Source organism: Protopterus annectens, chromosome 1.part0, assembly GCF_019279795.1.
Source record: "Protopterus annectens isolate FY-2018-M chromosome 1.part0, PAN1.0, whole genome shotgun sequence".
Taxonomy (NCBI): Eukaryota; Metazoa; Chordata; order Ceratodontiformes; family Protopteridae; genus Protopterus; species Protopterus annectens.
The window spans coordinates 1,654,628,003-1,654,654,871 of record NC_056725.1 but is presented as its reverse complement, the minus strand read 5'-3'; positions in this window follow the sequence as shown (position 1 = coordinate 1,654,654,871).

Here is a 26,869-nt window from a genome sequence, read left to right as displayed (position 1 = left end):
ATGATCGTACATACACACCCTATGACATCATCGGTGTTCACAGCACAATAGTATAAAGTGTAAAAGCACCCTACACACACCTGTGTATTCCCAAACACTGCACCATAGGTATAAACACACGGGGAACTTTTACAATGCACATGTTGGGAGCTGCCATAGCTGTGATTCATCACCATGTGTTAGAGACTGACGGTGTTGTGGAGGATGATGCCGACAACCACCGCAGGCCCCAGTGGAGGAGAAGAGTGTTCAGACCAAGGGTAACCTACCAGGGGCTACATGATCTGGAGATAGTAGAGTGTTACAGGGTGGACAGGGACATCTTACAGCAAATAGTTGAGCTGTGCCGGCCACGCCTGAGAACCAGAAACAACAGAGGGGAACCCATCCCAGTAGACACAAATGTATGTGTAAGCTTGCAAATACTAGCCACAGGTACCTTTCAAAGGCCAACTGGAGATATAATGGGGATCTCACAGGCATCAGCATCCAGGGTACTACACCAGTTCCTGGATGCTATGTAGAAGGATATCCATGCCACAGTGGCAATATGGTTATCACAGGAGTGGGTGTGACATACGTGTGTACTACGATCACGTACAATGTGACATGTATGTAGGGGACTACCATCTATGTGATAGTCAGTGGGTGAATGGTGTAATGCAAAGGGGATGTTCATGCACCTTGTGTCATGCAGCTTGAGGCCATGATATTGATATCAGGTATCTGTCAGAGTGACACCCTTATGGAGGGAGGCAGTATCAACTGGTGGATCAATCATGGTGCTTTGTATGCAGTTGTCTGTAAAGCTAGCCAGGGAAAGTCCCTCTGTGCTAGCCTGTACCTCAGGGAAGCATATACCGAACATGAGGGGCCCTATTACTGAGGACTGTGGTATGCCAACTGTAACTGAAATACAGTAGGTACTATGGTATGCTACCCTCATTGTGTGTGTCCTGTCTGTGAACCACTTTGCATAACATCCTGAGATATAGGGGTCGATGTGCAGGTGGATGTGTATGTTGTCAATACCAGAATGGAGAATGGTGCTTAAAGGCAATGAGAGGACAATGTAGGCTGTGTGGACCTCCTTACCATCATCAACTACCCTGGTAACTGTATGAAAGGAGTCCACCAGGTGTAGGATACATGCTATGGCCCTAACAAGTCCAACCTGGGTGGCAGCAAAGGACCGGAGCCCACCGATGTCTCTGTGAATGACTTCCATGATGATGTGCCCCATAGCCTTGCAGAACAGTCCAGTCAGGTGTGTAGGGCAATAGTCCCCCTCGTGCATTGTGGCGCCACCTGTGTGGAGTGTGATAACTGTTGCTGTGTGCCATTCAGGGGCCACAATGGCTGATACAAAGCTATTACTGAATATGGTGGCCAAGTGGAGAGACATGTCATTCAGAGGTTTGTGTAAATCACAGCCTGGGATGTTGGACAGTCACATGGGGCCAGTGTTCCAGGCTATATAGAGTGCAGGTTAGTACTGTGTAGTTGTGACTGCAGGGACACCGCAATGTTCCTGCATGGATTGTGGCCCTGTAGGGAGTGAGAGGGTGTAATGTTAGCAGTGAACCCATCCGCCAGCATGTTGCCAACATCACCTGGTTCTGCAATGTTCCTGAGTAACTGTTGTATGTAAGAGCAGATGTGGGTATTGCCATTGACTACTGACATACCTCCATAATGCCTTGTTGTACACCCTGGAATGTGTCGCAGTAATGTTTACATAGCTAGTGTCGGAGTATGTGATGAGGAATCCTGTAGCCCTACTGAGGCTGGCCAGTGAGCTACCCCACCCATGGGATTGTACTCCACTTTGCAACAGCCTCCACCTGTTGTTGTAAATTATGTCCATGGAACTGGACCCCCATAGTGGTGTCCGTTATCTGGTGGGTACCATCATGGCTCTGTGTGGAACAGCATGACCCATGCAGTTGTGTAAGTGCTAATGAAGTGCACTGGGATATGTTTTAGCGTTTGTATGTGCATTGTCCATCTGCACGGGTGTCATGACGTTAACTACTGCTGTCATAAGACGTCTGTAGTAGGCGTTGTAGTACTCTTGTACTGTGTATGCCATGAAGGGTGTGGTGCCAGGATCTGGATAACAAGGGTGATTAGCATATGTTCAGAATCCACCAATGAGGGGATAACCCCAGGTGTGGAACACCAGTCACATGTTGGTAGTGTCCATGTCAAGGATATTGTTGGTCTTGGAGGTGGTGTGTATGGGTTGATCCAGCTGAGTGGAGGTTATGAATCCCGGACAGCGTTGGCCTTATGTGTTGGTACATGAGTGGCTATCCCAGTTAGTCTCACATCAGTATTACCTGTCTGAGCCCTACTGTCCAGTACACCAAGAAATGAGTTCTGGTAACCGTGGGGTATGTTGTTGAATCCATAGCTTGTTACAATGTGTATAGCAGTTCTGGCCACAGTTAGTTGCACGTGGAGCACCTCTGATGCATTGTGCTAAGTAACTAGCCAAGATGTGTGTACAACATAGTGGAATATGGGAACACCTCAGCCGTGGGTGTGCCGGTCCAGGTTACATGACTGAAAGGTATGGTCTGTGTATAACCTGTCATTGCAGGTGTGCTCTGCAGAGCCTAGAGGCAGGTCCCAGTCACTGCAGAGATAATGAAGTGGTCCATTATAAGGAGTGCCTTGCCTGCGTGCGTCAGAGATGAAGATGTCAAGCATTGCTTCACATGACCCCATGTTTGGCTTGCCTGTTCCCGTTCTGGTGGTGAATGTTATTGGAAACTGTGCAAGACAGGCAGTATAGAAGCAGCAAGAGCTTTACATGTTATCTGTACTCCCAGGGCTGACAGGTGCAGGTCATCTGTGCCAAAGCATCATGTTTTCTTGACCATGTCATTCAAAGTGGACAGATACCAGATGCCTGTGGAATGACAGCAGAAGCATAGGCAACTGTTGAAGTGACACAGTCAGTCACTGTACAGTGGTATCAGGTCTGGATGAATACATAATGCTTCCCAGGGCTTGGCCCATACCTTCAGGGCTACAAGACCGGTGAGCTATTGCATGGCCCCACACACGTAGTCTGTGAAGTTGCATCTCAGGGCAGTCACACTAACAAGGAGAATGACAGTCAAATTGTACCTGGTGAGGTGTGGCTTGGGTGCATAGGTTATGTTGCAGAACCAGTTACCCGACAGCAAGATGTAAGCAACTATAGTCTTGTGTAGCCTGCTGAGTGGAATATCAGTGTGACTGCCTACAGAGTCACCTATGACAGGTGTGTTGTGTATGTTATAACACCCTGGGAGGGTGGCCTAATGGTTAAGGTGGTTGCCTTACAAAGACAAGGTGCAGGGTTTGAGTCTCACAAGGGATAATTGACTAAGCTTAAAATGGTTCGCAAGGGCAGTTAGCTTAGTACCAACCTATTGGCTGTATGTGATGGGCACACATGAGTCTGTGGGCTATAAGTTATTGCTGTTGTGTTTGGTGATGGGGACTGCCTTTGGTGCCTACACAGAGTATGGAGAGGTACTGTACAAGTTGTACTCGTATGTGCAGCCTGTGGTGGTGGAGATCCTGTGAGACTATGTGATGAGTGGGGTGTGTTGTGAATGTTACACATCCCCACATGATTGGCAGGTGAAGTCAGGGTTGGTGACAGCATTACCCCCAGCAGGGCTGCATATGTGCATCTCCCACAGGCTGTAGTGTCGTATGTTGGGAGGTGAGCATTGACTGTGTACATTTATTTATTTATTTATTTAACATTTGTTGACCGGGAATGTCCCACTAGGTTCCACAGATCCTGTTTTCAGCAGAGGCCCGGGGAGAAATGCTCAATTGCTCTATTGCCACATGTACGGCATATTCATCATATAGACAGGCAATAGCACTGGTACATGACAGTTGGACATGCCTGTATATGCAATCAAGTCTCACAAGATATGTGAGTTACGTGTGTACAACAGCTGTTGTACTGTAAGCAAGCTGGAAATGTAAGGACAGACAGTGTACTTGTGAGAAATGGTGTGGAATGGGTGCTATATTAATCAGTAGCTCATGAAGTGCTCACAAGTTCTGAACAAGTGCTGAGCATGAACATACAATACAGATAGGGTGTTGGATAATATCAACCCACAAGTGATGACGGCAGTCATAATTGGTGGCACTGCACTATAACCCTGCTGAGTATGGTCTGCAAGTCCATGAACCATTATCAATGTAGATGTTAGCAGTACAGATGTACATGACAGTATGAATGTTTGACTACATATACCTTTGTATGTCACAGGAGTGTTCTACCAGTGGACTGTTGACAGAATCAACACTACAAAAGGTGCCAGAGTGACATGTGCATATCACACTAGTGCCAGCTACAGTAAAACAGGGTTAATGTGTTGTACTCCACCCTCATTGTAGCCCATACCACACAGACAAATGTGAGGCATCTGTGTATGTAAGGAGGTGAATGGCCATGACCTATGAGCAATAACTGTCTCAGTGTTGTGAACAACATACAGAATGGGCTTTGTGGGTGAGGTGTGTGACATATGTGCACATTCTGACGGATGATATCAGCATTGTTGGCGCTAGGTAAATATCCCTGTACCCATTAACTACCACCTAGGCTGCGGTCAACATTATGGACACTGTGTAAGGGATGGTGCTATGCTGTTCACCTCCCTGAGTTGGTGACGTCTCCAGGCCACTTAGGTAGTCATACGAGGTACCCGTGTCATGACAGGGTGCCATCCATGAGCATGGAGATCATTGGACAGGCATTCACAGCACTCAGGTGACCAATATTGAATCACATATCACTTTTAAGGGGTATTGGCCATGCGTGGATGGGCGATACCAGCCTTCACAATCCTCACCTCCACTATGCAGCATGCTGTCTACCTTGCATAAAGACATGTGCTACACTATGATGTTGGACATGCTACATGTCCATATCCTGATCTGAAAGACATACGTCATGGACAGCCACCGTCCTACTACTAGGATCGCCACATGCTGGACAGATCCCTGTGCCATACATGTGACATACTCCTGCCATACCATGCAACCCTGTCCATCAAAGCTGCACATGTCATCTTTGTCATACATGGTGTGATGGCCGCATGGTAGATGTAGTATCAACTGTCTGGATCAGTAATGTGGCACTGATGCATCTCGTGGTGGCAACACGGCTGTCAGATACAGCTAGGAAACCTTGCCCGTACATGCTATAGTTGATAACCATCCCTACAAATGACATCCGACTAGCCATTTCCCATGTCTATCACATGTGCAACACAGGCGATCTGTGGCAGGATGCTGAACAGCTGTACAGTACCGTGTCGATGTATATGGCAAAACACATGTATGTAAAGGTTTCCATGCATACGTGTGCATTGTCACTGCTCAAGTCCATTAAGGCAGTGTATGTGTTGATATGTGACATATACACAGCATCAAGGTTAACAGCATTACCGTGGACACATCCAGGCATGTGCTGATAGGTAAGACCACCAGTGCAGGTAAACAGAAATGCCCACATCAAGACAGAATTCACATGGAGTATGAACAATGTAATGAGGTGACACACATATATGGTGATGATATCCAATGCATAATGGGTGTTACATGTGTGTGACACAAACATGTCAGTCGTGTCAGTGTCATGATGATTTGCAAAGATAACTGTGCAGATGTACTAGATTTACTAGAAATGTATGTGCAGCAGTATTTCTGTACATCTCGGATACTGTGACATGTCACCATCATTATGTCTTACAGATAATGCCTCGTACACACCTGCCACCGTACAGCCGCCAGGAGGATGATGTCCTCATCCCGTACCTCCATGAGAACTATGAGGTATTGTTCAGCCATGTGCCACAGCATGCCCAGCAGTGTGATGACCTGTGGCAGGATTTTCGCAGGAGAGTGAATGATGTGGGTGGCCATAACCACACCTACCAGCAGGTGCGCAGACACTGCACGGACCTGATATGACATGCAAAACAGCGTGCCACTGCAATCGCCAGGGAACAAGGTGGAACAGGTGGTGGGCCACCAACCCAGCCCCCACTCACACACATCGAGGAGCTACTGGCCAGTCAGGGGACACCCTCAGAACAGTATCCACAAACACTAGCTGCCATCGTGGAGGTGGGTGTCTCCCAACCAATGAGCCTGGAGTTGCCTGGTAAGTCAGTACTGCACATATGGCTATTATATCCCATTTAGTTGCATGTGTCATTGTACATTATGTAATGTAACATCATATGCAAGGTATGTTGACACACATGATGTATACTACAGTATGCTACCCTGTGTATGCACACATGTGCATACTATATGCTATTGTACAGGCGAATGTGTTAACATGCACAGTGCACCCTGTGGCTGTCATACAGTCATGGATAATGTTCAAACTGCTGTGTCACCCCTATACAGGTACCTCTGGCATGCCGCACAGACATCATTCCGTTGCAGGTGAGACTGCCATCAGTATCAGGCATGTTAAAGCATAGATCTATTCGCCATGTGGCCAGTTAACACTTGTGCACTTGATGTTCGTTCCAGTCATGATATACAGGTCGTATCACCCAGCATTCACACTGGCCACCCATGTGCAATATATACAAACAAAATGATACACTGACAAGAAACCACAGTATTTGTCTTTGCTACATGTGTGGACAACTGTGCTTACAACGGTGGAGGTGTTGTACAATGTAGGCATATGTACTATACATTGGAACAACACGTGTGGTACACAAACAGTACCACACAGTGAGCTGTGATATGGGCAGCCAACAGGAGTCACCATTGTGTTATATGTCCCTGCAATGGGTGCACACATTGTGATGTGCCATCTGACATGTCCCAGACACGTAGTGTTCTGGCTGCAATATTGTCACACTATCCCATTACCCATACCCCACATACCAAACATACAACCCATTGTCTGCATAGCCCTGTGGATGGTGACATATCTGACATCTATGGGTGTATGTCATATGGGACAACACAGACATGTGAGATAGATGGCCATCACACACATTTGGCCAACACATGTGCACACATGGCCATGGAGGATGGCCAGAGACATGTAGCCACACAGTAGATGTGATGTGTATACACCCTGTTGCACATTGTCCACACATGATCTAATTATAGCCTTAGTTGACTGATTATACAGTTGATGTGGTACACTGGACATCCTAAAAGCCTGTGCACAGCTAGTGGAGGTTTCACTGAAGTCTACAATATAAGATGTGTTGAACATCACGACTGTCATAGCATGACAGTAGTCACCTGTACAGCTTCAACAGACATTGACACCACATCAGGCCACAGATACTGTACATTTTCCTTGCTGCTGTAGGACATCACCGTTAGCTGTGCACCTCGTGTGTGTGGTACATCAATGTCATGTGGGACATGGTGAATTGACAAGTCTGCTATGTGTGGACATGGTTGCCAGGCAGCTAAGACCTGTAGTAGTTGTGCAGGGGTGTCATCTGTAGGTCCTCCAGTGACCTGTCACATGACACAGCATGGTTTGGTGTGTATACACCTCAGCATCGTGGGTCATGATCCACTGTTATGTCATGGGTATGCATGCAGTTATGGCTATGCAATGTGTACATATTATGCACTGTATAGCAATATAGATGCCTCATGATGCCATGCAATGACACAGTGTCTGTACTTCACACTGTATAGCAATGTAGACGGCTCACACTACCCTTCCATGCTAATGCACATTTGCTAAACATGCATTCTATCTGTAGGGCATACAGACAACACCGCAATGTGATGCCCATTAAGACGCTGTACATGTGTCAGGACACCATTGTGTCAGACATGTATGCATGTTAATGCACACGTCAGCAGATTACATGCCAAGGTCACGTCAGCCATGTGTACTGTTATCCTGTTCTGGTCCACATGGTGTATCACAGGGATGCATGCATACTACCATGATTGTGTGAACTGCATGGCTACTGATATGGCACCTGCTTGCTGTAGTGTGCACCCAGGGAGGTATGCTAACTAACACTATTAATGTCTGAGCTGCATGCCGTCTGCTGTATCACAGGCATGCTGCATGCCGTCTGTCAAATCACATGCATGGTGTATCTGTGTGCATCTGTGTGTGTCTGTGTGTGTGTCTGTGTGTCTATTGTAAGTTAGAGTCTTTGTTTGCATTCACAGGTGATGTAGGTGCGTTACCCTCCTGCGGTCCATCTGATGTTAGTGTCCCCACAGATACTAGCAGTGATGAACATATGCATGAGGTACAGGCAGGGTTGTCAGGGGCTGAATCTGTGCCAATGTTTGCCATCCCAGCTATGACCCCCCCTCTTCCCCACACACAGTTCTGCTGCCAACACATACCGCATCACCAGTGGCCATAAAGGAAGGACAGTCAGCATCTGTTAGCGTGGAACAGGAACGTGTGGTGGCTACAGAAGGTGTGTCTCCACACCATGGTGTCAGTGTAATGACTGCAGATGTGCCACACAGGCATGTGGCCAGTGCTGCTCGTAGGATGACCTCTGGCAGCCATGCACCTGCAGGACAGAGCACAGCAGCTGGTATCACCAGACGCATGTTCCAGACTGTAATGGCAGCACAGGCAGGTGCTGAATGGCAGAACAGAGATGGACAGAGGCTGCAGTGGGCTGCTATCCATACCCTAAATGACAACATCCAGGCATTGGCAAATGCTCAACAGCAGATTGCTGATGTTCTGGACAGGTGATTGAGTGACATGGTCAGAATCCTTGACCGTGGCATGGCAAACCGCGAGCGTGAGCTGTCTGTGCTGGAACATCTGGTAGGAGTGAGGCGTAGGCCACGTGGATGTAGGTCAGCTACACCACCTAGTGCAGGTCAATATGAGCATGCCATCTCACATGCCCGCTCCCATAATGCCGGTAGCAGTAGCAGTGCAGCTGGTGCTGCGTTGTCCACACCAGGACACAGCAGGCCACGTGGATTTGGACCTGGAAGTTCCCAGCGGGGACACGGTTCCAGTGGACATGTGTCGTCGGACAGTAGCCAATCTGTACCTCCGCCTGGTAGTGCCCGTGCAACCCCTGGCAGGCACATGTCACGTGGCCGTGGCCAGATACAGTGAGCTGTACAACCTGGTCTGTACAATCTGGAGCTGTCAATAATACCCCTGTGTAGGCCTCACAAAAGGTAGAACTGTGTGCACACATACACGCACACAGCAAACACATCTGTAGGGCACCACAACACCAACATGCATACTGAACAGACATGTCCAATCATAACACCGGCCCTTAACCACACACATGCTGTTATCCATTTGTGCAGCCTATGCCCCTGGCAAACATTATCACCCTGTGCATATGATGAGGCCTGTGCCACATCCCTGTCATCCACACCATCGGTGCAGGGACATGCACAAATGGTCTGATGCACAGGGTGAAAAGAATAGTGAGGGAAGTGTATATTACATTAGTTGTGTAAGAATAGTGAGAGAAGTGTATATTACATTAGTTGTGTAAGAATAGTGAGAAGTGTATATTACATTAGTTGTGTACTGTTAACACGCACCAGACATACCATGTTGTACAGGTTTAGCTTGCATTGTTATATGTTCACAGTATGTGTCTTGGTAACAACAGTAACACCATGTTGGTAATGATGCCCTGGTTCCCTCCTTATGGTCTACTTCCATGTGCCTACAGGTAGCAGTGTTTGCAGTCTCCCATGTGTAACTGTGGAGTACTCACAGGCACGTATGGCAATATCAGCATGCTATACGTAGCCTCAACCTGACTGTTGGAAAGGCTAACATACCACAGATGTCCACACACATACTAATCCAGAAGCATGTGGGCAGTTTAATAGGCTACAGTGGCTAGAGACGTGACATCCATACCAGGTCACATCACAGGTATGTTGACATGGTGCAGGGGTTGTACACAGCGGTCCGGCCGATGATAATGTTAGAGGCCACTTGATAGCATGAGGCCTCACTGTGTAGCAGTAATACCCTGTCACATCACAGGAACATGCCCACTCTCACGGGGTCAACAACACTATAACGCACACCCCATAGTGTTGAGGTGAGGACCCCTGCCTATGTGGTCATCACCCTCACAGTACTGTGCACCCACATGACACGACACAGAGAAAGAACATGTACAGGTAGCCAGTATGGCTGAGACCGATGGCATCAACAGGGTAGTAGACTGCATCACCATTAGGGGTTAGGGATCCTGTGTGTTCTGTATGGCAGCATACACCCTCACTCCATGCACCAGACAGCCATACATACACACACACACACACACACACACACACACACACACACACACACACACACACACACACACACACACACACACACTGTGGAGACCACAAATGTCATACACATACGGATAGTTGATGTGTGTGATGCACACACCACCCCTGCCTACATCATGCTTTCCACACTGCAGTATGTACAGATCTCTACAACAGTGTACAGGGGTGTGTAACAATTGGGAAGTAATCCCCACCATATGTGGCATATATGGTCACACAGGCAAACACACATGGCAGTACTGTGAATGATACACCTGCTATATGATGATACATCTGACAGACATGCAGCAGTATTGGCCGCATTATGTGTACCAATGCTACGTCCGGCAATTTTGGTGCTATATGCACATGGGAGGATGTAAGTGTTACAGGTGTCAGGTGACATACAGTCAGTAACACCTGACCGCTGTGTAGGTTTTATGTCTTCACCGTCAAGTAACAGTAACATAGCATACTGTTTGTACATGTAATGGTAGGATGGCATGTGACATACCTGTGAGCCGTCCCCGGCAAACATCCATCTGCACAGGTGGATCACCACTTTATGTACACACATCCATCCATACCTGATGTACATCCTACCGTACTGTCAGTATGTCACCATATACAGGTGTCAATGATGGGGCTGCATTGCAACTGCATGTTGTAGTTAGGCACAGATGAGTTACGTACATTAGCTACTGCACATGCATGGTAGCTGCATGCGCACTACAAATTGCACATGTGTGTTGGTCCTACATGCCTGTCATGTAGCCATGTTTGTATGCATTGCAATTGGTGGACATGTGTGATGACATACATAACACATGGACTGTTGTATGATATGATGGGTGTCATGGGTAACTAGTACAGAGGGAATCTGTCCTCTGTCAACATTGCTACCTCATGTACTGTTAGCATTCAACAGCCATGGACCCACCTTCCATTTGCGTGCGTGTGATTGCTGTAGCCACTTGTCTGCACAGAGGACAGCAAAAGCTATGCTATGTACATATGTGTTGTGTATGTGGTCCATGCACATATCCACTGCGATTACATGTATGTCATAGCCAAACATGTGTGTTCTTTGTTGTACAGTGACAGTCATCTGTCACAGCTGTGTAAGACCCAGGGCCCCTGGTATGTGTAGAGCCGACCTGGTTATTACAGTGGTATCATTGCAATGCATAACACATGATGAAACCCTGTCGGTACATGTGTAGTCTGCACAGTTGCTGTAGACCTATGTACAGTCCACTGGTCATGAGTCACACGGTGTTGTGGTAATGTATGGCTGTGTATTGCTGGTCCAACGACATGGTGATATCTGAGGGCTACATTGTAGACTACGGTGTGTACCTCTGTGATCTGTACCTGAGACATCTGTGATGGCTCCTGAGTGTGTACTGGTCAGTACATGTGAGTGGCATTCATGTACGTGGAGACAGTAACACCATACTGTGCCCTTCCCTGTTTAGAATCCGTGTGCATGCAAGACGGCCCTTTGCAACTGCTAAGTGTGTGAGCATGCCCAGTACGCCGTTGTGTAGATGGACACACAGTACATTCCAAACTGCGCCCTTCTGTGTTTAGAAACCGTGTGCATGCAAGACGGCCCTTTGCAACTGCTAAGTGTGTGAGCATGCATAGTACGCCATTGTGTAGATGGACACGCAGTACATTCCAAACTGCGCCCTTCCATGTTTAGAATCCGTGTGCATGCAAGATGGCCCTTTGCAACTGCTAAGTGTGTGAGCATGCCCAGTATGCCATTGTGTAGATGGACACACAGTACATTCCAAACTGCGCTCTTCTGTGTTTAGAATCCGTGTGCATGCAAGACGGCCCTTTGTAACTGCTAAGTGTGTAAGCATGCCCTGTACGCCGTTGTGTAGATGGACACACAGTACATTCCAAACTGACATGTGATACTAAGCATGTGGGCATGCCCAGTGACACCTTGTGTTGGTGATGTGCCTCTGTGTATGGGCATGGCCATTGACATCCTGTATAGCGATGGTGGTCATCCAGGCAACAGATGTCCATTTTCAATGTCACGATGGATGTCTACATTGAACACACTGGTTGACTGTCTTGAAGGGTGTACTGTCTGTGGCACGTCCCGTATCTATGTAGTGTTGCTGTAGTGCTCCGTAGATATTTAGTTGCCCCAATCACACCACTGCCGTGTGTTTGTCTACGTCTACCTTGGGACAGTAATATGCTTTCAGACTGCTCACTCTCTATACATTCCCTATCGGCGTCCTTGCCTTTGCGGATGATGTCATCCACCTAGAAGTATGCCTCTGGGAGTACTGTGTTCAGTAATCTTGGTAGCGCATTCTGTAACTGCGTAATGCTGTAGTGTGATAAGGTAGTTAGGTGTATGTTTGATTCCCAGCCCTGACAAGTGTGTGTGTGTGTGTGTGTGTGTGTGTGTGACTTTCCAGCTGCCTGGGGACAGAATAATGCTTTTAGATGGCTCACACCACATACATTCCCTATCGGCGTCTTTGCCTTTGCGGATGATGTCACCCACCTTGAAGTATGCCTCTGGGAGTGCTGTGTTCAGTAATCTCGGTAGCGCGTTCTGTAACTGCGTAATGCGGTAGTGTGATAAGGTAGTTGGGTGTATGTTCGACTCCCAGCCCTGCCACGTGTGTGTGTGTGTGTATGTGTGTGTGTTTCCAGCTACCTGGGGACACAGTAATGCTTTTAGATGCCTCACACCACATACATTCCCTATCGGCGTCTTTGCCTTTGCAGATGATGTCACCCACCTAGAAGTATGCCTGTGGGAGTGCGGTGATGCCAGAACTCAGTAGCGCATTCTGTTACTGCATAATGCTGTAGTTTGGTAGACTAGATAGGTAGATGCTCGATTCCAGAGCATGGCAGGTGTGTGTGTTTGGCAGTTATACTGTATGTGTTGGTATCTGTGGGTGGCTAGCTGCAGGATGTGTCCAGTTTGTTTTGTTCCTGACCTATTTAATGTCCACAGCCCACATATTCTGCCAAGACACTGGGTTGTCAACACATAAATTTGCCAATAGGTCTGGTGAGTAACTGTCAGCAGCCCTACTCTTACCCTTGCTACGGTCTGACCCATGTGACACAACATAACACACGTGCCTTGATATTAACAACACTACATGATGCAGGTGGCACATGTAGTTTCCTTTCCATTCCTGTCTAATGCATTGATGTCATGTGGTTCGCTGTTGTGATATCAATGCCATATCTACATATGTGTGTACATGTATATGTGTGTATGTATATATACATATATATATGTCCATGTATATATGTCTACAAATAATATATGTGATATATGTAGATGTAGAGGTGGACATAGATGTGAACATATGTCTAGGGACATCAGCTCTATTGACTATTTGTGCCGGATGATCTATACGTGATAACCTGGGATCTGTGTATATCTGCCGTGGCATGGTGTTAATGCACATCGTCTGTGGTGTGCAGGGCCACAGGTTGCAGTCATGTAGACACCGGTTATTTTGTTGCTGGGTGGACCATGGGACATCGAATATGGTGATGGTAAGGCACCTGTTGCCAGTTGTGTGAGGATCTGAGTGACACTGAGCAGTGGTTAATATGTTGGAGGTTCTGTATGGGTCATATAACTATTCATTAGAAGACTATACTATGCAGATGAGGTTGACTATGGTGTATCACATTTATCAGCAGGGTGTGCTGCTGGACCCTGGAGTGTATGTGTGTAGTCAGCCAGGTGCAGGTCTCGCATATAGTTGACAGCATGGGAGGGGGGTCAGGCATACTGTACATACATTGCAGAACTGTGCCTCGGGACTGCTCCTGACTTAGCAAACCTAAGCTAGGGGTGTGTCTATACCTGCCTGGTGATGTTGGGAGGGATGACAGCAGTGGTGGGGTAGTCAGGGTGTCCAGGCTGCTCAAACAGGTATTGCTCAGCACAATTGACTGATGACATGGCCAGCCAGCACATGAACAGTACATTAATGCAAGCAAGCAGCATACACACATGTTTCATCCACACTACACCACCGGTGTATACCTGCAGGGACATTTCACAACACAGTCCAGCCAAATGACACGGGCTGCAGCAGGCAACATATACCAACATGTGCAGGAGGCTGGGGCAGTGCGGATGTGTATGCTGCCGAACAACCCTTACTGGGGTGACATAAGACTTTATAGACCGAGGGTGACTTACCAGGGTCTACATGGGCTGGGGATGTTGGAGCACTATGGGGTGGACAGAGACCTCCTACAGCAGCTTGTTGACCTGTGCCTAACACATCAGACAGGCTGAGGGGAACGCATCACAGTGGATACCATGGGATGTGTTGTCCTAGGTGTACTAGCCACAGGTACCTCACACAACACAACTGGGGATATCATGGGTATCTCACAGGCATCTGCATCCAGAGTATTGCACCATTTCACGGATGCCATGTCAACACATGCTAGTGAGCACGTACTGGTCCTCCACACACGTAATTAGTGGACCAGCAATATGAATATGTTCGACCACATGGATGAGTACCCTGGGATACTGGGTGCTATAGCCTGCACACGTAGCACCACCTGGGGAGCAGGGAAGGGCCTACAGTCAGTGCAGGGGCATACCCTCCAACAGCTAGGCCCTATGCGATGGCCAGGGCATGAGATTGAATGTGTGTGCTGTCTGCCCTGGAAGCTGTGATGTGTCCGATATATGGCGTCTGACATAGCTGTAGCACACCAATGCCTATGTGGACATCCCCTACAGTCTCCTAGTGGGGGATGCTAGGTAAACACTGGTGTAGTGGCTTATAACACCCATCAGCGATGCACACACACCTGAACGCTCACACCATACTGAGGCGGATGCACAGGCAAGACATATACATGTGCATGTGTTTGGGTTGCTCGGTTCACAGTTCTGGTATCCGGACACATCTGTTGGGGCTCTGCAGTAGTCACAAGCTACATGCATACATGTTGTTAAGTTATTTGCTATGCTACACAGTGTTATCCTGCAGTAACAGTTGCAGCAGGAACAGCATGGGGCAGGGCCACACAGCCCAACACCACTGCCAAGGCCTGTACAAGCACAGTGTGACTTAGTGAAGGAACTACCTGAGTAGGGCACAGTTGGCGATAGCCCATGCACAGTATGACCAGCCCTTGGCAAAGAGACAACACAAGGCATATGTACTGACACAGTAGGTACCCACGGATTTCCCTTCTCTGACCCGCACACAGTACAATGGATGCCAAACATGACAGTACCTGTGCTCGGCCATGTATGGGAGGTGCACTGTGTGCATCCGACATAGGCAGCACTCCAGCACCGTCCTCAAGTCCGTAACACAACCAGGGTATGTCTATTGACCTAACAAGTGGCAGTTGTATTAGATTGTGTACTTACCCATTGCTCTGGTATGTATGTGAGCATACAAGTGACTGTGGTGGCCAAATGTTAGGGCAGCAGACAGTACACATCCATAGTTGCACCATGACCTCTGTAGCACATACAGGGGTGACAATGGTAGCCTGTAGTACACAGGGTGTCCTACCCACTGCAGATTGTGGGCTGACCATCATGTGTGTCCGTACAGCCCACACACGTTCCATGCAACTGGACAGATGTGGACCAATACAGACAAATGATATACGATGGCCTGTGGATATGCCCAATGACTGACCCCAACCCCCTATGACACACACAGATGACAGCAGGCCAGGCTGTTTGATGTAGGATGTGTAATAGGACGTCCAACACCACTGTGCTGTTAATTAATGCTGGGAACTGAAGTACCCTGGTATCCCTCCAACCAGCAATTTAGGTAGGTCCACAGACTGACATGGAGTATCTGGCAGACCAGTACAGTAGCGGCAGATGTGTTCAACTGTTGGCTGTGCCCCCATCACACCTACATGTGTGAGAGTCATGTGCACCACCCACAGTGCTCTGTAGGACTGTGGTTGCATGTCCCCCCACGCTATACAGACATGTAGCAACTGTCAATGCCACATGACCATTAGCTACTCTGCAGACACAGCATGTCACCTGTCTGTGTAGAACGGAGGGGTCAGCAACACGGTACTAACTATCTGGACATGTGACACATGCAATACAGTTGACCATACTTTGCATGCTCACACACATGACGGTATTGTCAGTCTACAACATGCATAACAGTCATACTGGGCATGCTCACACACTGAAACACAGGAAGGCCAGGCATGCACACACCAGTGGTCAGGACATATCTGCCAGTACATTGCTATACTGTTGGATGTCTGCACTGTATGGTGTTTGCGGTCTATTGTCTGTACATATGCCATGGTCTATTGTTAATTCACATGAGCTATGTGTGCAGGGTACTTCTACCATCACGTGTATAGGGCTGTTCTTTGTTTGCGGACAGGCTGACGACTTTGGATACAAACCGGTTAAGGCACAGTCCAGCAGGTGGGAGCTGTTGTGCATGGGTTTGCACAGTGTTAAGCACTGCTGACCTCTGGTCACATCACCTTATACATGTTTACACTCCACATTTCTTTGACAGGGCACTACTGGCATACTGGTAAACAAACCCGCTTACAGCCGCTCGATCTCTGACATTTCCACTTACATTTGTCACTCACGCTGGGTGTGTGCGATCCCTTGTGATGCGTATTACATCGGACTACATGACTACAGTATCAGGTATGTGTAACCATTTTGCGACGGCAGCCATTTGACTCTATGGACTCGGTGGCCTGTCCAGTGACGTAATCATATTATATGCGTGTTCCTCATACGATCTGCTCCCATCTGCCTGATAATGGGAACTGATACTCTGCAATGCTGACATGTGACTTGAGTTTGTTAATGCAGGTGTCTGCCGGGTCATGCTACCGCATACCAACTGCACGTTGACCACCTTTCAGATTGCACAATGGGAGACTGTAGGAGTGACACCTTTCCCACATTGCATGGGACAGTCCCTCATCACACATCACATGTGACAATACCAGAACTCTCCACCAATCGGGGACACATTTCTGCAGAATCAGGGACAGGTCATGAAAAACAGGGACACTTTTACAAAAGTAGTGCTATTAACTTGACACATTGACAGAATCAGAGCATATGACATAATACACATATTCTGAAGTAACAGTTGTTTATAACTCTTACTTATTGTCATTAGTCGGTAAGTGTAATTCACCACCTTTCCTTCAACAGCTGCTACATTTAGGAGGGATTAAGAAGGACACAGTTAGACTTTCAGTCAAACTCAGGGACGTACCTGACATTCAGGGACAGCTGAGTGGTATGGACAATACTCTAGCCATTGCAACTGTCCTGATTAGGGGACCTTCTCATGTTGTAGGTGTCTGTACTGGTTGCTTGTTACAGGTCTAGTATATCTGACACGTCAATATGTCATATGTAGTAGCATAAGCAACTATACTGCCGCTAGACTACGCTTTGATTTGCTCCAGTATGTATATTTCAGTACTATGCATGGCTGTAAGTATGTTCTGCCCTGGTACATCTGACAGTTCTACAGAGCAGGTTCCACTTTGGCCGTTCAGACTGGTGGCGGACCTATAGACCCTATATGTAGAGCTATCACATGTGTTGAGGCAACACATACCCACAGCATACCTCTCAACTGTCCTTGATCTTCAGGGCCGTCCCTGATTTTGAATCAGATTTTAGCTCTGTCCCTCTTAATCCCTCCTAAAACTAGTGACGTTTGGAGGAAAGGTGGTGAATTACACTTAATGACTACTGACAATAATTGAGTTACAAACTTCTTTTACTTCAGAAAATGTGTATTAATTCATATGCTCTGATTCTGTCAATGTTTCCACTTAATAGCTCTAATATTTTAAATGTGTCCATTATTGTCCTTGTGTTTTCTTGACTTGTCCGTGATTCTGTTGAAATTTGTCCCCAATTGGTTGAGAGGTCTGACCCACAGCCAGTAGTACACGGACAACCTCCACGGTTTGCATATGTTAAGGTTATTCATGTAGCATTATAATTGATAATACTGTTTCCTATTACATGTAGCTGTTACTGATACAACAAATTGATGTCTGACACCACTACACACACTATATAGCCTCCATTCCCGAACTCACAGGCCCAGACCTATCAACCAATTGGGGACAAATCTCAACAGAATCAGGGATAAGTCAGGAAAAATTCAGGGACAATCAGGGACACTTTTAAAATATTAGTGCTATTAACTTGAAACATTGACAGAATCAGAGCATATGAATTAATACACATTTTCTGAAGTAAAAGATCTTTATAACTCTTAATTATTGTCATTATTCATTAAGTATAATTCACCACCTTTCCTCCAAAAGTCACTAGTTTTAGAAGGGATTAAGAGGGACAGGGTTAAAATCTGAGTCAAAATCAGGGACGTCCGTGAAAATCAGGGACAGTTGAGAGGTATGCACAGGCCATGTGCCATAACTGTCATTTTGCAAGACACAACTGCCCAGACAGGTGTGTCCCTCACAGGCATATGGGTGTTTAACCTCTTCTATTATGCTATCATCTACCTGAGGTGGTCAGTATCTTATGCACTTTCCGTCAGTAGCAGAACTCACATACCAATGGGTGTGACTGAACACCGTATCAGGAACACTGCATAACACCCTGCGGGACACATTTAGATGATTGGTTCTATTAACAGACACGTTCACAGTCACGGAACATATGTATTCATTCACGTTGGTCGAGGTACATGCTGCTTATGACTCATACATGTTGTCATCTGTCATTACCTGTATTCCACCACCTGTTCACCTAATATCAGTAGTTCTGGCAGTGTTTATTTGGACTTTGTTACATTCAGATACATAACTATGTACGTCCATGCTAATCAGGTACACGGCAGTGTGTAGGTCTCTATGTATCCCCCAATGGTTTACAGACTATCCGGTAGATGTGCTCTTCAGGTTTGGGAGGTATAGGCGTATGCTATGCCCACATGGGAATATTAATGACTTCCACTGTGCGGGCCTACTACATCTCTGCCAACCTGCACCTGCACACTTAAGCCCATTAATGCATACCCATGGTCCACCTACCTGGCACCCCTCTACAGCAGTCATGACAAATACTTACTATGAGCGCAGCTGGGGTATGAGCACACCCCTACACATTGCCCACTCTCCCCATCTCGGGACACATGTACGTTTTGTCAACCCATGTATTATCACACTTGCACAACCTACTGTTCCATGTACACCTACACCTACATCCTGCTCGTATTAGTGTTGGCAGATTCTTTCATACCTGAATTTTTGGGGTCCCGCAAGGGACACCATTATCCATGTTTAAAGTGTAGACCTTGCAGAACTCTCCCACTGGTCCTTTCCTACCGGTGTTTTGGACGGCGGCAGTGTATTGATCTGTATTGCCTGTCTGTATGTCTGTCCGGCCTAGCTGGGCGATGTGGGGGGTACAACATTTCTTTATTGGACCTCCCAGTCACAAATGCCTGGGCTGTAAATATGTTACCCCTAATTGCTGTGAAGTAACCTATTTATGTGAATGTGTATATCTACACTGACATATAGTTTGTTTTGTATGTATGTGTATATATCACTACCTGTTGTTTGTGTATATCTATCTATCTATATATATCCATAGTATATCCTTGTGTGTGTGTATATATATATATATATATATATATATATATATATATATATATATATATATATATATATATATATATATCCGTATTGTATATGTAAATTATTATAGCTATGTGTATATATACGTTTTTATCTATATATACATCTGTGTGTCCATTAACCTATACATTTCATGGACATGGACACTTACACATGCGTATTGGTTTTATCCCTGCTTCATCTCCGGTGAACTTGTGCTCAGTATATTGCACGTTATGCAGTGGACAGATGTCGCAAGTTTTTCATGTCTAGGGTGCTGCTGATAACTGGGTTTTGATAGTGTCATTCCACCTATTCCTCGTATGCGCAGCCTATTATTCCTGCTACTGTGTTTGTTTCTGTACATATTCATATTATTACTGTTGCTAGGATGTGTGTTTGTGTTACTGTGACTGTACGTCGACAAATTGTTGTCTTTATGTAGTTGTGTCTTTTTGCTTTTCCCGGTTTGGGGTTGTCACAGCAGAACTCCATTCCGCTCATGGGTGGCATATAGGTTTTACGTGCCATACACCCACGCAGGCCCACTTGCATCTACTTATTCTGAGTTACATATGTTTACAGGCACGTCTTTAGGATTACATGTGCCTTATTCCTTATGACAGTACCACTTTGATGGAATCCGGCTAATGGACCCATGCGAACGCGGTCACCTTTACATGTATAAATGTTGGCTTTAAAGCACAGAGGCATTCATTACACAATTAATATGTGCTATAGTCGTACTTGCACTGGGAATGCCTTTACATTGGGCGGATGCTGTAACCACTACACTATTGGTGTTCTGGCTCATTTATATGTATACCCATGGTTCATAGTTACTCTGACATATGCCTCACCGCTTCCCTTACACAGCAGGCATCCATTCTCCTGCTGGGAAATCCACAGTACTACAATTAGGACATTCCCTGTTTCCTACTGCTCTGGACCCATGCTGCGAGTCTACTCACTCCAAGGATATTTATAACTCCTACGCTTATAGTCCTCACACATACGCGTGTTTGATTGTCAGGGTTTTCATGTGATGGTCCGGGTTTAGGCTCGGCCGACTGCTGACTAGCACTGCCCTGGTGCTGTTCAAAGATCAGATGTAGCACATGGACAGAGTTAGTCCAGAGTTTAACATTCTACCTGTGTTTACAGATGCAGGTGTTTGAGCACCTCTGACCACATTATTGGGTCGGCGCTACATAATTTAGGGCGGGGAGTGGTTCCACTACATAATGCAAGTTGGGGGGTGGTTTCCCTTCCCATTTGACTATTTCATTCGTTTATACATACAATGAATATTATTCTGGACATCTGTATGAAATCACTACAGGTATGCAATAGTCTAGTCAACAGCTGAGACAGTTGGTTGGTGTACTTCTGTGTACAGACCTCTCTGATACTCGGGGACTCGTGTCTACAGTGACAGGGACAAGGCTATGACAACTCAGGGACAATCACGGACACTTCTACCTTATTAGTACTATTAACTTGGAATATGTTGACAGATTCGTAATACTACTAATTGTCTGCAGTTAAATGCATCTAGTACTCTTCATTGTTGTAAGTAGTCATTCTCATTCAACACCTTTCCCCCAAAGGGCACTGGCTTTCTGAGTTTTTAAGAGTCTGGCCAGTTATTGTGCGAATACTCTGACCATTGGTATCGTTGACATTGTCATATGTACGGGTTGTGCTGTATTCCGGTGACTAGGGTTGGCACCTTTTTACATGGCCAAGATGGGACATTTTCGGAACACACCAGGTTTTACAAGCCGACACATACCCACGGTCAGTACAACGGATAGGACTTTACTTATTTGCCTACATAAAAGCCTATTGTTGTAGCAGTTTATTTACTTATTCTGTTTCTTGTAACATTTAGGTATTGTAGATACTGCAATAATTATTTTCTGCTACTATTACATAACATATGGGACATAATTATGTCCTACAATCCCAGGACATTTGCCATTTGAAATGTCTTTTGTCAGGACACAACTGTCCAACGATGGACTATCCCTCGCAAAGTGGGACAGATGACAACCCTACTGCGGACACCAGATTGTTTGGGCCTACACATAGCCACGGTCACTGCAGGTTTAGAACAGTCATTTGTTTCCTAGCTGTAAGCCTTATACCTTTGGCACTTTTGTTGTTTGCCTGTTTCTTGTACGAATTATGTTTATTCTATCCTGACGTGACCGCTTTAGGCAACTGTTACATGCAGTATGGTGCACAGTTATTCCCTACGGTCACAAGACATTTAGCATTGTACCATTGTTGGTCAGGTCACACCTACACACACATTAATTGTCCCTCACACAGTGGATCAGGGGTATCCTGTTTATGTCAGTGCCTTCATCACCCTTATACCATGTGCCACTATGCGAATGTGTGCAATATATTCTCCTTATTCGTGTCAGGACACGTGCTTCACGAGCAGGTGTTTGGTCCTGGGTAGTAGGTTATGCATGACCATTTAGGGCTGGACAGTGTCGTGCACTTCTAATGCACATTCCAACTTCTGTCCAGATATCTACAGGACTGGACTTCATGTCTTCCATTCTAATGTTTACACAGGTTATGTATCCCATGAGGGATATCCAAAAATTGGACCGATCCACAACAAGAGAAATAACGAACATTTTTCTGGCATTACGAAAATGTGCTGGGCATTTTACATGCAAGAGATACATAGTGTGCAATCCTGCAACTGCCTAGGGTGACACTACCTACTACATATGCGTAGTGGTCACTATGTGTAGCTGTGGCTGCACCAAACCAGTAGGCCAAGTATGGCTGGATTTGGTGGACGTTCAGGTACGGGAGCAGGTTGTGTGATGTGGAGGGGATGCTGGGTAGTCCATTATGCATCCAGGTGTGTTGCATTTGTTCTGGCCAGTTCCATCAGGACCAATCTGTGGATATGTGCCGGTGACATGTCTATACATTTGTATCGCACATTTCAATATTCATATGTTTGTGGGATTGTGTTCTACAATATGGCCTGTCTGGTTGTATTGCAGCTGTTTATACATGTGTTTGTGTTACTTTCAGCTTCACCCGGTGCTCCCTCATACACTTCCGGTTCACCTATTCTGCATAAGACACGGTATCACCTTGGAGGATTGTACCATTATCCATCCCCCCACACACACAGATTCCTTACACCCCATACATCACTGCTTTGGTTGTTGGCCCATGACACGGCCAGAGTAACACATAGAATACCCTACATGTGTCAGGTACCTGTATGGTTGTGTGGACTACCCTGCCATGTTTGCTTTCCACATGCTATACCTCACGCACATAGGTACACGCCCATACTTAACTTTCATTACATGGTTGGTATACCCGGGTACTACCCATTCAACTGTGACACATCCTGCCAAGTTCGGCTTGTACCGCTGATTTCCGGATTTTGTCAGCCTGTTCTACTCACTGGTAGGATGCCACCTTTTCCTCTGTCCAGGATGGGATATATGCCGTACACAAATCCGACTGTACTGGACAACACGTCCCCACAGTCAATGGTATGGATAATGCTGTTCCTTTCAGCCTACATGTTTCCTTATTGTTGTAGCTGTTTATATGCTCCTTCTGTTTCATTTACATGCTAATTCTATTTTCTATCACATTTGGTATGTGAAATACAGACATACCTTTTGTATGTGACTATTACATGCCTTGTGGGATATGATTCGGACATACGGTCGCTAGATATCTACATTTATCATGTATTTTGTTATGGACACATCTGCCCAGCTGTGTACCGTCCCTCACATTATGGGTTAGCTGGTGACCCTCACCATTGGGCTGGACGTACCTACTGGTGGCTCGCTAACATATGATGCATTTCACTTCCACTTGGTATAGCTATCTACACTGCGTTGGACTATGGCCACAGGATCTTCCGTGTCATTTGTTCGCGGGATAGGGACCCGTTATTCCCTACCGTGCATTTGTGTTTGCTTCTCCACTTTGTGTTCCCAGGAACTTTTTTGCATGCTTTGCATACGTTTCAGTATCCATGGACACTGACAGATGTGATTACTATCTTGCAACTTGTTATATGCAAGCATTTTAGGTTGCACGTCGACAGCTGCCATTTCACCGCCTCCGTGCGGCACTCCGACACGCCCTATGCACTCGCGCTCCTTTCCTGTGCACGTGGCTGTGGCAGCAGCGCACCTTCATTAATATGCATTTGGCGCTACTGCGCCATCTTCACGCCGCACTGTCGACGCAAGCCTACTGCCATCCTTGCGCCGAGCTTCATGAATCCCAGGGACAATCTAAACAGGTAAGGGCCTAGGACAGAGCTATGTGGACTACCCTGACTGTAACCAAGGATTTTACCTGTCAGTTGATGTATGATACTTGCCACGTCCTATTTGTAAGTCATACAGCTATCCATCTTATCAAGAGTACATCATTACCTAGTTGTACTAATTTATTGATCAGTGTTTTGCATATGAACCTGTCAAATGCTGAAGTTAAACCTCTATAAATTACATCACAGCACAAGTTTCCAATCATAGCTATTATATTGTTATAGAACATAGTGTTACAGGTGGTAATAGATCTTTTTTACAACATATGCATGCAGATACATGGTTTCACGTCCTAACCTCTCTAGTTCTGACAATAAATTATCCAATATTACCTTCTCCGTTATTTTTCTTCAGCATGAAAGTAGACTTAATGTTCTATATGACTCTGGGTTCATCCTACTCCCCATTCCCTTGAAGACAGGTTTAATAAGCACGTTTCCAATCTTGAGGTATCTCCCCATATTTATATGACCTAGTAAATAATAGATATAATGGTGCCATAGGTTTTTGCTGAAGTGTTCTCAAGTCATTGTTACTAATTCTGTCTCCTCTCTGTGCTTTGTTTGGATCCAGTTTGCGAAGTTCTTTCTCAATATAATCTAATTTAATTCCAATATCTGGGGTTACCTGAATGTCGCCAGGAAAACTTATCACCCCTTTTGTGGAGTCAAACTGTTTTGCATAAGACTTTGTAAATCTATTTATAATCTGTTGTGTCTCAGAATAAATTTTAGAATCTGCACAAAGTTTATCAATGTGTGTGTGTTTACTCCTTCCACATCTTATGTATCTAAAAAAAGGTTTCCTATTATGGTCAATATCTTTATACAAATTTTCTTGAAATTTTTCTTGATCTCATCTCTCACTATGCTTAATCTGTTTGTCCAGATTATTTATTTCAGTTTTCAAAGTTGTTGTAGCTCAACATCTCTTCCATTTCTTATATTTTTTTGTATCTCACCTTAATCAGATCTTGTTTTTATGGAAATATATCCCTGTGATGTTGTATGCCTAGATCCTAATTTTAAACATTTTTTTTGATTTTTTGCACTCAAACAATTTCTCTTTCAAAACTTTCAACATTCCAGCTGCAGTTTTTCAACTGAACACCTCACTCCAGTTAGTTTTACATAGTGACTGTTTTGCTTCCATATAATCTGTAATTAACCTTCTGTGCATTGGTTTAGAGTTCGGTTTGGCATAATTATCTAGCAACAAATTAACCTTTATAACCCCATGATCACTGCACATCAATGGTGGTAAAACCTGACTTGAAGTAACAGTAATTTCTTTAGGAACAGAAACAATGTCTAGTATGTTCTATCCCCTGGTAGTTTTTTTACAATATAAAGCAATTGTTGTTCCTGAACATACGTTGTGAATAATTTCCTTACTAATGTTGTTGAATCAATATTATTCCAGTCTGTTTCTGGTAAATTTAAGTCCCCAGCTAATATTATTCTTCCCTATGCACTTGACTTTGGTAGTCTATACACTCTAACAATTGTTATATGTTCCAGGGCTGTCTTTATTGTCACAGTTACACAGTCTATAGTACTGGTGTTATCTGAAGTCCAGTGATGAGGTTGTTACATCAGGAGTGTGAGCTAGGCCCTTTCTTGCCCATTAGTTAAGTGATGGATCATAGATGACATACACATTCTGTGTCCAAACAGCTGCCTGAAGGACTACAGATTGTGTGCAATCATTGACTCCAACTGTGATATTAGTATAATGCAGACAGTATCACCACATACCAAAAACTGCTGCCACAGCCATGACAACATCTGCATTGACAAGAAACATGAAGCAATTTGTTGAATCAGGAAACAAACATACCACCCAAGTATGGGATTTGTTGAATTAAAAAACAAACATGCCTCCCAAGTATAATGTGGACATCACAGTCTATAATCAGACTAATAGTTATGTGACCCATGTCCAGGGGTAGATGGTAAGTGGTACATCCACCAGCAAGAGGTCACAGTGCTGACTACTGCCTTGAATATAACACAAGTACTGGGCATCTGAAGGGCATGCACATCGGAGGCCATAATTCCTTTATGGTTGTCAGCCTTCATCACACCAATAACTGTACAATGCCCCCTCTTTCATGTACCTCCCAACACATCTTCCAGTGAGGTGTAACTGAAGTGTACCACCTTTGTCACAGTGAGCTGTCACACATCTTATTGGCTAACCTTTGTATTCTTTATGTGGAATATATATGACTGTCTGATGTATGAAACACCAATAAAGTTGTTACACCAGATGCATGTGTTCTACCTGTTCTGCTTATGCACACACTATATACATAGGTGTATGAAAACATTAATGGCATGTAAATAATTTGTGACAGTGTGTATTGTACCATATCTATCTATCTATCTATCTATCTATCTATCTATCTATCTATCTATCTAGTTATCTATCTATATAGATGTTTCTACTTGATAACGTCAAAGAACTATAAAATCTGCAAATATATAGAGAACAGCATTTTTTTGGCTTCATAATTTGCA